Source organism: Lissotriton vulgaris, chromosome 9 (genome assembly GCF_964263255.1).
Source record: "Lissotriton vulgaris chromosome 9, aLisVul1.2, whole genome shotgun sequence".
In the NCBI taxonomy this organism is placed as follows: domain Eukaryota; kingdom Metazoa; phylum Chordata; class Amphibia; order Caudata; family Salamandridae; genus Lissotriton; species Lissotriton vulgaris.
The window spans coordinates 227,444,763-227,457,889 of record NC_141697.1 but is presented as its reverse complement, the minus strand read 5'-3'; positions in this window follow the sequence as shown (position 1 = coordinate 227,457,889).

Here is a 13,127-nt window from a genome sequence, read left to right as displayed (position 1 = left end):
GTCTTCTGAAAGTGAGAAGGCAGTTGAGCTTCCTCAAATCCATAGGCAGCAAGTTCCAGAGCTTGGCCGCAGCCACGCTAAACGACCTGCCACCTGCTCTGGATCTTCTAAATCTCGGTACAGTCACCAACCTAGCCGAAGCGGAGCATAGTTTGCGGACCGGCACATGCCATGAGAATTTCCTTTAAAAACAAGCCGGGCCTAACCCATGTAGGGCTTTAAAGGTCAAACAAAGTGACTCATCACCCGTTGTCTCAGAGGGAGCCAGTGCAACTGAGCCAGGGCCCCTGAAGAGGAGGATCTGGTTGGCCAATCTAAGGCGAGTTTGGCAGCTGCCGATTGGAGTCTCTGGAGTCTGTCCAGGAGATAGCTGGGAGACTCCAGCAGCAGGGCGTTACAGTAGTCTATCCTACTGAGCACGGTGCAACACACCACCTCTAATCTTGCCAGGGACGGTAGCAGGGGTAAGATTTTTTTCAAGAGGCGAAGGATAGCCATACAACTGGCTACCACCTTAGAAACCTGAGCCTCCAAGGAGAGTTCACTGTTGAACATCACACCCAGATTCCGGTCTACCTTCACAGGCTGGATCTGGGGTGAGAAATCCTTCGGCCAGAAAGTACTAGGTAGAGGAGAATGTATCCTAGGCCTAGTGCAATAAAGCACTTCAGTTTTCCCTGTATTGAATTGCAGGGAATTGGCTTTCAGCCATTCCGCAGTGGCTCTCATACAGTTGTGGAATTCCTCCCAGGAGGTGGAGTCATTCCCTTCCCATGACAGGATCAGCTGCGTGTCATCCGCATAGTTAACAGTTTTGATCATAAACTGCTTTATGATCGCTAATAGGGGCTTTATATAAACATTAAAGAGTATTGGACTGACAGCCGATCCTTGAGGGACACCATGCGAGATGGTAGAGAAGGCGGATTGAAAGGGAGGGAGAGACACAGCCTGTTCCCTACCCTGGAGGAAGGACTCAAACCATCCAAGGGCTTTCCCTGCAACTCCCAGCTCTCTCAGCCTGTCCAGCAGAATGTCATGGTTCACCGTATCAAAGGCGGCAGACAGGTCAAGCAGGATCAGAACCCCCGCCTGTCCCCTGTCTGCCTGCCAGGGCCGTCTCGGTGCCATGAGCTGGACGGAAGCCAAATTGAACGTCCTCCAAGAGCTTATGATTTTCAAGATGCCTGGTAAGGGTGCCTGCCACCAACCGCTCTACAATTTTTGCAGGATATGGTAGGAGCGAGATTGGCCTAAAATTCTTTAGGCAATCCGGATCAAGGGAGGGCTTTTTTAATAGGGGGGTAACCACCGCTTGTTTCACTGAGGTGGAACCGCTCCCGTAGCAAGCGACTGGTTGCACAACCGCCGCAGCGCAGGGAAGAGCTCAGACTCATACTCCTTCCAGATTTTTAAAGGTAGCGGGTCAAGCCGGGACCCGGATGTAATGCCAGAGGCCGCTTCCCTGAACTCCTCTACAGACAACTTAGACTGTAAGAAGTTGAACTCCTTCCAGTGCATAGGCATCGCCGGGGGTCGGCAGACTATCACAATCAACTTTTTCCAAAGATTGTTGCTGCTCCATCCCCAGGTCATCAATAATCAACCTGATTTTCTCCTGGAACCTTGCTAGGTTGTCACAGAGTTCCTGAGAGGGGGGGGGAGTCATTCTTGACACACTCTGGGCTAGTGAGACTATTCAGGATGTTAAATATACTACGAGAACTGTTTGGGGCGTCGAGAATCACCTGTGCGAAGTGTTCTACCTTCGCTGTGTGAATCTCCTTCTTATAGGCCCCTCGCTTGGCTTTCCAAGCTAGCTTGTCCCTGTCCAGATATGCATGCCTCCACCTTCTTTCTGCTTGTTTACATTCCAGTCTCAGATTTTTGAGACTGTCTGAGAACCAGGGTGCGGAGGGCCTCCCCCTACTCATATAGTGTTTAAGAGGAGCAGAGGTGTCCAGCACCGAGATAATCTTCGAGCAGAGGGCAGCGTAATTCACATCAGTGTCTGAGGCCGAGATGAAACAATGCTCAACCATGAATGTAGGTGATGCACCTTTTTTCCGGGCCAGGGACTTCCAGTCCCTGCTAACATACTCCCTTACTGGTCCAGATGTCTCTACTGCGGGTAGGCCTGTCTTTACAAAAAGTTTAATTAGCGAGTGATCCGTCCATGCCATGTGAAGCACATCTCCAACCGTAAGAAGATTAGCCTCCGAAAAGATCAGATCCAGCCAATGACCTCCCATGTGAGTAGCCTGGGAAATTCGCTGGGAAAGACCAAGAGCCTCACACGAATAAATCATGTTAAGGAAGCATGTATTCAAAGTGCCGTTCATCCACAAGTTAAAGTCCCCAAGGATCATCAGGTGGCTATGCATAACTGCCATATTGGAAAATAATTCCAGTAATTCCTGCTGCTGGGCATACGTAAAGGCCCCCGAAGGTCTATAGCAGATGATACACGTTAAGACGGATGTATGACGTTACAACGCATACTTTTACCACGCATGCCTTTACAACGCGGTTTTTACATCGCAAACCTTTACAACGCATAGCGCTTTGGGGTGCTGGAAAGGGAAAAGTTTAATTTTCTATTACAACTCCAGTCCCCGTGGACACTAGGAAGGTGTTGGATAGAAAATTAAACTTATTCCCTATCCTAGAGCGCCCCCCAGCGCAATGCGTTGTAATGGTTTGCGTTGTACTGCCTGGGTAGTAATGGTCGTGCGTTGTAAACGTTTCGTTGTAAAGGTTGTTCACCTGTTAAGACAGGCCTCTGTGCGTTCTTGATAGAGAAAGCGAATAATTCGCAGCCATTACACTCTTCCATACTAATGACATTCAGGTCAATTGTGTCTTTAAAAATTACCCCCCGCCTCTCCCCTCACTCGATCTGGGCTTATGACGCATTTTGAACCCCGGTGGACAGGCGATCCCAGCATCCACATCACATCCTGGCACAGTCCAGGTTTCGGTCATGCAAAGTAAGTCGAGTTCGTGAATTTCCAACACCAGTTGGATATCCACACTATGTTTAGGGAGAGACCTCACATTCAAAAGCCCACCGGCTAAAATGTCACCCTTCAAATAGTCCGCCATAGGGAAGGCCTTCATGGACAACGTTAGGGTCCCTCTATCCCGCCCCCTCCCACCTATGCTAAGAAGTTCCTTGCTAGTGTATCGCCTAGGCTCTCCAGCCGCCGCGGGCCCCTGTTCCTGCCCTACAGAAGCTGCATACCAGGCGCTATATGCGTCCTTGGCGCGGACGGGCACAGACGGGCTTGCGCGTCCTAGACCTAGTGTACATTTCAGGCCTCGGGAGACAACGAGCTCCGCCGGGGCTGTGCGCTGATTGGCTAGTAGTCAGCCAGCAGCGAAGGTTACTGCGGCATATGCCCAATGGTGGCCTCCACGCGAGCAAACATCGTGTGAGCCGAGGGGCAGGATCAGAAGGTGAAATATGAGCAAAGCGAGTCAAATGTGCAGTTTTAAAAGTATTAAAAGATGTTTTCTAGGCTCTTTTCCCCCCAACAAATTCCCAAAATGTTCTTCAACAAACAGCAGCACTAACTAACCGGCGCCCTTTTCAGGCCTCGGGAGACAACGAGCTCCGCTGGGGCTGTAGTCAGCCAATCAGCGAAGGTATCATTGTGGTATGTTGTATGCTCCACAACATGGCCATTCACAAAGGGATTCCCCTGCTCCTGGATGATGGTGAGGACCCAAGGCCACCGCCTGTTCAGGGCCCTGAGTCCAGTGATGAGGACAGTGGAGAGGAGGAAAGAGTTGACATGCGTCAACAGCTCATCACCCGCTACTTCACTTGAAAGTGGGTGACGAGGTACGACTTGTACATTGTCTGGTGTGATTGCTGTTGTTGTGAAGGGCTATGTGCGGATGGTACAGACAGGCACATGTTGAGTCACCTGTGTGTGGAAATGTGGCCGTGACATTTTACATGTGAACATATACAGAACTCTGTTTGTTGACACTTGTTGCACATTGCGTTGTCTGCCTGTAGACTTATGTGGATGTTTGGTGTAGTGTTATGTCTGTGATGCCACACTAACTCCAGTGACTGTTGTTCTGTTGTGTTTCCCTAGGTGCCTCAAAATTATCCGGGCCTACATACTGTACATCTTTTGGATACATCATGAACATTTTCAACACTGTAAATATTGCCCTAAAGTTGCACCAATTGAAGTGTGTAAGGTATTTTATTTATAAAGTTGACATGTGAGGGGTGCAGGGCATATTTACATGAAGGTGGTGATGGAGCAGTGAGTTGACAGTCATGGTAAATGAGATGCAAGAGTTGACACCACATGGATGTGGTGACCCAGTCCAACAGACAGGTGCCATTCACAAGGCAGTGTGGGGAAGGACAGTCCAAACAGTCAATGCAGTGGGGAAGAGGGTTGCCATCAGGGCTGGCTCCGTGACTGGCGTGTGGCTGTTGCTTTGCCTCCAGAGACTCCCAGGCTCTTCTTTGGATGCCTTTGGATGCCCCATTGATCGCTTTGGCAGGGGGGCCCTGCTGCATGGCCAGCGGCATCTGAGGACTCACCCCTCTCTGTGGCCACAGGGGAGGATTGTGCACTGTCATCCTGCAGCTCGACAGAGGGGGCGGAGGTGTTGTTTGGGACCCAGGCATGTCCCTCAGTAACGCCACTTGCTGGGCCATGAGGTCCACCATTTGTCCAATGCCTGTGTCGATGGACCTCATCAGCAGGATGAGCTCACGTAATAGTTCGTCAGACTGGCCACTTTGTCCCTGGACCTGTTCATATGCCCCGATGACTCTGGTGAAGTGGTCCAGGGATGGTGTGCAAACCTCCTGAGGTCTGGGGGTGACCCTGGCCCTCCCACCTGCCCTGCTGCCACGGACCTGTTGCCTCGCCACTGTGGGTCCCCGCACACTCTCCCTGCCCTCCACAGTTGTTGGTGTGTCCTAGTCATCCCCTGGGACAGGGAGGGTGCTGCAGGTGGTACTGGTGGTAGTGGTGGTGGTGGCGGAGGTGGCAGCGGTGGAGGCACAGCCCGTGACTGCAGGGGTCTGCTGTGCTGTTGTTGTTGCAGCAGACGTGGTGGTGGGGAGGTTGGGGGCCTGTAACCTGTTGGTCCCTGGCACACCAGATGGGCCGGCCTGGAGCTCATCGTCCAAACTATCCTGGGAGTCAACATCAGAGAGTCCATGTACCGGGTGGAGACTGGCTCTGCTGGTCGCTGTTGTCCTTAGCAGTGAGTTCTTCATCACCTGTGGATTAGATGGGGAATGATTAGTGTTTGGCACTGTGCAAGTATTCTGTTAGCTGCGTGTCATCGACTGTACACTACACAATTGAGAGAGCTTCACTATTATTATTAAGTGCAATACTGGGCGTAATTACATGGTGCAGAGGAACATCAATTACTCGTACATGTCAGGTATTGATGCATTGCATGCAATTGATGCTGTGTATAGTGATGCAGGTCTCCCACCCACAAACAGCCAGCCCAGTGAAGATGTCTACCTACCTGTAAGTTTCTTTGGTGTACTGCATTGGCTTCCAAGTGCTTCTGGGTGGTGTGGGGGGAGGGCTTCATGCTGCTCAGGTGTGGGACAGGAAGCATGGTGGGAGTCGTGGGACTGGCCTCCCACCCCAAACAATCCTCCCAAACAAGATGGCTACCTACCTTTTAGGTGAGGGTGAACAGTGCAATGGCTGACACATGCTCCTGTGTGGGGGAGTGCTTCATGCTGCTGGGGTGTGGGACATGGGGCATGGTGGGAGCCATGGTACAGGCCGCCCTCCCCAAACAACCCTCACTGTGAAGATGGCTACCTACATTTTAGGTGAGGGTGAACAATGCAATGGCTGACACATGCTCCTGGGTGGGGGAGTGCGCCATGCTGCTGGGGTGTGGGACAGGGGACATGGTGGGAGTTGTGGTACAGGCCTCCCACCCCCAAACAAGCCTCCCAAGCAAGATGGCTACCTACCTGTTAGGTGAGGATGAACAGTGCAATGGCTGACACATGCTCCTGGGTGGGGGAGGACTCTGTCCTGCTCCGGTGTGGGACAGGGGGCATGGTGGGAGTCGTGGTACTGGCCTCCCACCCCCAAACAGCCAGAACAGGGAAGATGGCTACCTACCTGTAAGTTTGTATTGTGTACTGCAATGGCTTCCAAATGCTTCTGGGTGGTGTGCGGGGAGGGCTCCATGCTGCTCAGGTGTAGGACAGGGGGCATGGTGGGAGTCGTGGTACAGGCCTCCCACCCCCAAACACGCCTCCCAAGCAAGATGGCTAGCTACCTGTTAGGTGAGGGTGAACAGTGCAATGGCTGAGACATGCTCCTGTGTGGGGGAGGGCTCTATCCTGCTCAGGTGTGAGACAGGGGGCATGGTGGGGGTAGGAATGCAGGCCTCCCTCCCCCAAACACCCTCACTGTGAAGATGGCTACCTACCTGTAAGTTTGTTTGGTGAACAGTGCAATGGCTGACACATGCTCCTGGATGGGGGAGTGCTCCATGCAGCTGGTGTGTGGGACAGGGGGCATGGTGGTAGTCGTGGTACAGGCCTCCCACCCCCAAACAAGCCTACCAAGCAAGATGGCTAGCTACCTGTTAGGTGAGGGTGAACAGTGCAATGGCTGACACATGCACCTGTGTGGGGGAGGGCTCTATCCTGCTCAGGTGTGAGACAGGGCGCATGGTGGGAGTAGGAGAGTAGGCCTCCCTCCCCCAAATACCCTCACTGTGAAGATGGCTACCTACCTGTAAGTTTGTTTGGTGAACAGTGCAATGGCTGACACATGCTCCTGTGTGGGGGAGGGCTCCATGGTGCTCAGGTGTGGGACAGGGGGCATGGTGGGAGTCGTGGTACAGGCCTCCCACCCCCAAACAAGCCTCCCATGCAAGATGGCTACCTACCTTTTAGGTGAGGGTGAACAGTGTAATGGCTGACACATGCACCTGTGTGGGGGAGGGCTCTATCCTGCTCAGGTGTGAGACAGGGCGTATGGTGGGAGTAGGAGAGCAGGCCTCCCTCCGCCAAACACCCTCACTGTGAAGATGGCTACCTACCTGTAAGTTTGTTTGGTGAACAGTGCAATGGCGCACACATGTTCCTGTGTGGGGGAGGGCTCCATGCTGCTCAGGTGTGGGACAGGGGCATGGTGGGAGTTGTGGTACAGGCCTCCCATCGCCAAACAAGCCTCCAAAGCAAGCCTGCTAGCTACCTGTTAGGTGAGGGGGAACAGTGCAATGGGTGACAAAGGCTCCTGTGTGGGGGAGGGCTCCATGCTGCTCAGGTGTGGGACAGGTGGCATGGTGGGAATCGTGGTACAGGCCTCCCACCCCCAAAAAAGCCTCCCAAGCAAGATGGCTACCTACCTGTTAGGTGAGGGTGAACAATGCAATGATGTTTGGGTTGTGCAAGGAAGTACTTATCAGTGTGTTGGTTTCCATTTGTTTGTACTTACCAGCTCCATTCCACCGGATACTCCTGTGAGGCTCTCAGGATACAGTATGGCAAGCACCTTCTCCTCCCATGGTGTGAATGTTTTCTGTGGGATTGGAGGGCCACTGCCAGTCCGGTTAGCCAGCTCCCAGTTCTTGCTCTTCCTCTCTTTGACAAACCTCTTCAGATCATGCCACCGCTTCATGATATCCTTCTTGGATCGTGGGGTGGTCCCTACTGCATTGACCCTTTGAACTATCCTTTCCCACATTTGTGTCCTTGTGGCTAATGGTGTCTGTTGAACCAGGCTACCAAACAGTTGTGGTTCCACTCTCACTATCTCATTTATCATGACTGTCAACTCACTCTCTGTGAATTTGGGCATTTTCTGTGCTGCCATGGTGAGTGGTGTTTGGAGTGTTTGTGGGTGCAGGGGTGTGTGTGGTGGGTGTGGTGTTGATGTGTGTGGTGTGTTGTGTGCTGGGGGATTGTTGGTGCTGGTGTGATGGTGGTAGTGATTGTGGTAGTGGTGGTGGTGGTGTGTGTGCTGTGTTCTTTTGCCTTCCTGTCAGATCTGGTGTATGCCCTTCTCTTCTGGAGTGTTGCAAAGGATTGTGGTCAGTAAAGGGGCTGGTTTTATACTCAGCTGTGTGGGTGTGTCCAAATGGGATTTTGTTGTCAGGTGTGCTGTGGGTGTTGTCCTGGGAATTGTATGTTTTTTTGGTATTTGTTTTTTCGTTGGTATGTGTTTTGTGTTTTTGGAGGGCATGGCTACTTTGATTTGTGCAAAGTTTGGCATCGCCTACCATGTTTTTCATGTACCGTCCGCTGGGGTGGCTATGCTGCAGCTCTTCCACTGTCTCTCCCATTCACTCCTGTGTGCGACCGCGGCGGTCGGAAACAGCAGATCATACTGCAGGACCATCGGGGATATACTAATTTCCCGTGCGGTGTCTACGCTTTGCTGGCGGCGGGTTGTAGCTTTTCCGCAGCGTTTTCGACCGCCGTGGTCGGTTTTTGGACGCCACAGCGGTTGTTCCTAATTTGACCGCTGGTTTATCCGCGGGCCCGGCGGGCAGTTGTTTCCCGCCTCCATGGCGGTCGGGGTGGTTTTCCACCCGCTATCCTAATAGGGCCCTAAGTGTCGATAACAAAAAGACATGGGGAATTGCCCTTTATTATGTATTAATATGTATGAATTTATTTATCAACTGGAAAACTCACTTCTAATGACAATATCAGAGTACACTTTAATGGTCGAATATAAGACTAAAGTATGAGATCTCTTTTTAATTGTTGATGCCTTTTTATTATATTTATATTTGTATTTATGTTTTAACAAAAGGGCGCATGGGTTATGTAGACCCCTTTCCAGTAACTTTCTTATGCATAATTGCTACGCAGGTTATCAATGGATTATTCATATTTGTATCCAATACTGTATGTGTTTTTATGTATGTTTTATGATTTAAAGGAACCGAAATAAAGATTTTGAAATGAAATGACTGAGCTTAGCTAATTTTTCGGCATTCCTTGAAATCACATTCTATGCAAGGCCTGCTCTTGCATAGTTCACTGACTTCTTTCTTTTTCTACATTGGCATGCAGCCCTCCCTTTGAAGACTCAATTCCTGATTTGTATTCCCCTGTCTAATATAAACAAGCATTCGCAATGCAATAGGTCTCGCAATTGCGAGATTTTGAGCTATTGGTATTGTAAATACCAATGCCTTTTTGTTTTAAACCTGGAATAATAAACAGCATTGCCATTTACTATATCAATAGGTCTAAGTTTAAGAAATGCGAGACCTATTGGATTGCAAATGCTTGTTCTATTAAGCTAGATGGAACAAAGTAAGGATTAAGGGTCACTCGTTTTGGAAAAAAATCTTGGTGTGGATAAATCAGAGCGAGCACACAAGGTAAAGCAACTCACTTATTTTTTGTATTTTGGACGTAACACAAACCCTTGTGGTTTCACTTTGATGTCGCTGCGCGGACCATTCATTTTGACTTACTTCTTTGGTCCTGTGAAAATATGATTACACAAACTTTTCAAAAACAGGGTAGACATGCTTTCCATTATCTTTTGTTTAGAAGAAGACATCCATCTTATTCAAACTTTTTGTGCAGGTTTGTAAAACCCTATGCGGTTAGGAAGTGACAAACAGATTGCACTCACATGGATCTGTTTTAATTATTTATAGCAGCATTACTAACGTCTGCTTTCTGCAGGCAATCGCTTCCTTCTGACTTGCCTCTGCAAAGTAAGTAAGGCCTACACTAGTTGCAGTTGAAGTGCAGTCTACACGAACAGTAATTCCGCAGTGCTTAATTTGTGCAGGTGCTTGCTGGTGCTCAGGACCTGCACTTTATTGTCAGCGCCGGGGCTATACATTCTTTTCAGAAGGCAGTGGCGGTGAACGTAATTTTTCAAACAAAATGCAAAGTAAGACCGCTTTACTTGTCCCACGTAGTCTGTGCTGCTCAGCCTCTCACTCGCACCCATTCGTCAACACATGCAACCCTGGCTGGCTGGCGGGCGGGCAACTGAATTCTATCTTTTTAAGCTGCTACTAATAAAAACAAGCATTGGCAAAGCCAATAGGTCTTGCCTGTTTGATTTGACAATGCTACTGACTGCGGATACCATGCAGCACCTGTAAAAACATTGTTTGCCAGTGTGGTACAGCGTAGGGCAAAGTAAATAAATAAAGCAGCTCATAGAGTGAACATGTGTGATGACTTATGTGCGAATGAATGAGCAGGCATGTACATGCCTACAAAATGCACAGTTGCCCTTTTTTTTATATCTCCAATCCGGTATGGCTCAGTAAATAAAAATAACTGCAAGCAAGAAAGAACTTTTGTAAGATGGAGAGGTGGACAACAATTTGCTTTCTGCTCCTACAAAGAAATCTTTATTTTTTTTATTTTTTTTAAGAAACCATTTAACTGTGGATGGCAATGGACGAGCAGGTAATAAGGTAAGATTTGTGGACCAGGTGCAGAGAAAACCACAGAGCAAAAGATTTGCCTTTTCTCTATTTCTGTTCCTGAAAAAGAGCTAGTACATTCGCGGATACCAGAGGACAGGTGTTAACAGCCTCTACATTTTGGTTGACATCATTAGTCAGACAGGGGCCGGTATTGGCAAGGAAGGCCTCCCAGTCCAAGGTTGTCACCTTCTTCTAATACCTGAAAGCATTCTGGGCCACCATCCTGCTTTGCTCACAGGGTTTAGCTGAGGCCTAGTTGAAAAAAAATCAGATAGTTGTCCATTTTGGCAACATATACTTTCCCAAATGCACAGACTTAGAACTCACCGTAGAGTGTTTAAAAACATTGCAGTCTAATTAGACATGACTTTGATAAGTTTCCCTTTCCCTCTGAATACAGTTTCTCCAAATATCTTTATTCGTAAGCTACCTTCAGGTTTAGACATCAACATGCCATTTTTGTTTGTTTTCCCCCATACGTCATACAGTGTGTCTCGCTAAAGTGAATATTGTGTTTTTATATCTGAGAAAGAATGGTAAATATATTAAAGGCCAAGTGTTTTGTAGTCCAAGATCAGCAACACAGAACAAACTATTCACATGGCTAATATAACATTATCTAGGTCAGTAATGAAGGACTTTAAAAGGCACGCCTGCTTAACACTTTCTGAAATAAGGGCTTAAAGTTACTGCTTGATCCCGATAACTTCTCTTGGGACTAGTTGTTAGTAAATGATGGGCTTATGCTCTATATAAAGCATGGATGTGTACCTCACCTTGCTATTCCACTCAAAACCGTCTGCCTAATAGTAGCTATAATAGGAATAGTGATGATGATAAAAATAACATCAATAACATAATAAAAGAAAGCACCATGGTAACAATTCAAAACTATACAATGCAGAATTCCAACAAGTGGAAATCCGGTTCCAAATAGATGATTGTAAAAGACAGGCAAATGTCTAATTTTACATGACAATTCTTTCACAAAAACAACAGCGTAACTTAACATTAGTTTTCATGGGTGAAAACTGCATGCAAACTGATCGGGAATAGAAACAAACAGTTTGTATGCGGTCAGTGCAATGTACAGTGCCTCAAATTCTTCCCACACACACACAAAAGCCACAGGAATTCCATATTGATGCCACTCTCCTTCACTTACAAAAATGTAAACTCTCATATCCTCTTGAGTTTTCTGTTTCCCTTGATGTTCTTGTCTGAGACATTTAGGCTACAACTATTTTTGTGAATCGGACCCATTACTATTTGTTCATAGTGCTTTGCAAGGGCCTTCTTGTAGTTCGGGCCTATGGAGAAACCCGTAGACTTGATTCAACTCCCTTCAGTGAGGATCATGGCTCTCCCAGTTGGTTAATTATTCAGTTTTCTCCACATCAGAATTTAAGGGACTGTTGCTAGGGCTGAAAGGAATGTAGCCAAGGTGATTACAAGGATCAGGCGCGCTCGTGTTTTTAGGTGAAAACATCTTGCTTCACCAGCACCACTTATTTAAAAAATATATATTGTCGCGTTATCACGGGGCCTTTGCGGAAGACTTGAGTAGGGTAGTTGCCTGGTTCGTACACCTTCTGGTAAAGTTAACCCTGGCAATCTTTCATTTGCCATTAAGGCAGCACAAATTTACTAAACTTCTTCAGCTAAAATTACAGCCACTATACATTATATACTCAAATAAATAAACTAAGCCTCAAATCACTCCTTTCTTTCATCGGTCTTCAGAACGCACGTGGAGCTGTGACAACTTTGTCACACATGACAACAGCCATTACAGGAAGGAGGCTGTGCATTTGTAATATTGTGTATAGTGCATTTTGTACTGTTGTGTTTATTAACCTTCAAATGTTGCGTTTGCTATACATGAAAATAAAACAGGATGGTATCAACATTCAAATTATTTCGGGCCATTGTCTTTTCTATGCACCCTTTCAAATATAGACCTCTTTATAGTCTGTTGTCAATTGTTTTCTGTGCTGGTTGGGGTTTAACAGCTACCCCATTGTGTATTATCTTCATGTTAGGGAGCAAAAGGCACTGTTGTATTTTGGGAACATTATTTTAAAGTCTAAGGCTAAGGGGTGTCAATTGGATAAGAAATGTTCAGTTTATGCCCATTTACAATGCACTCGTGGAAGTAAATCCCTTTCTAAAGACTTATCCCTCCTCCATCTTGCCTTTTACTCATCCCAAACCTCCTTTCACTACCATGATTGCCCTAATAACCCTTTCTAGATTCTTCCCTCCTCTCTCCCTCCCTCGACGTATCCCAAACCTCATTATACTACAATCTCCTACAAAACACTTTCGAGACACTTCCCTCCATTATCCCATGCAATGAAACTAACAGACTCACATGTCCATTGCTCAAATGAATATATATTTCCCTGTATTGACCCACCACTAATCCTTTCTGGGTTCCGAAGTAGCATGATACTCACCGAAAAGTGCTTTGATGCTTCGTCATGGGTGGAAGCGCAATATAAATACAATTACAATATTGGGTCTATTACAGGACTGAATGATGTGCATAAATCAGTTACAGGTTGTGCATGTGCCAGGGAGGTGCATATTGTGCCTCTGGCAGAGTCCAATAAATTCTTCATGTGATAGATGCCTTCATAGTGGGCATGTACCTCTGAGTTCTATAATGCCATATA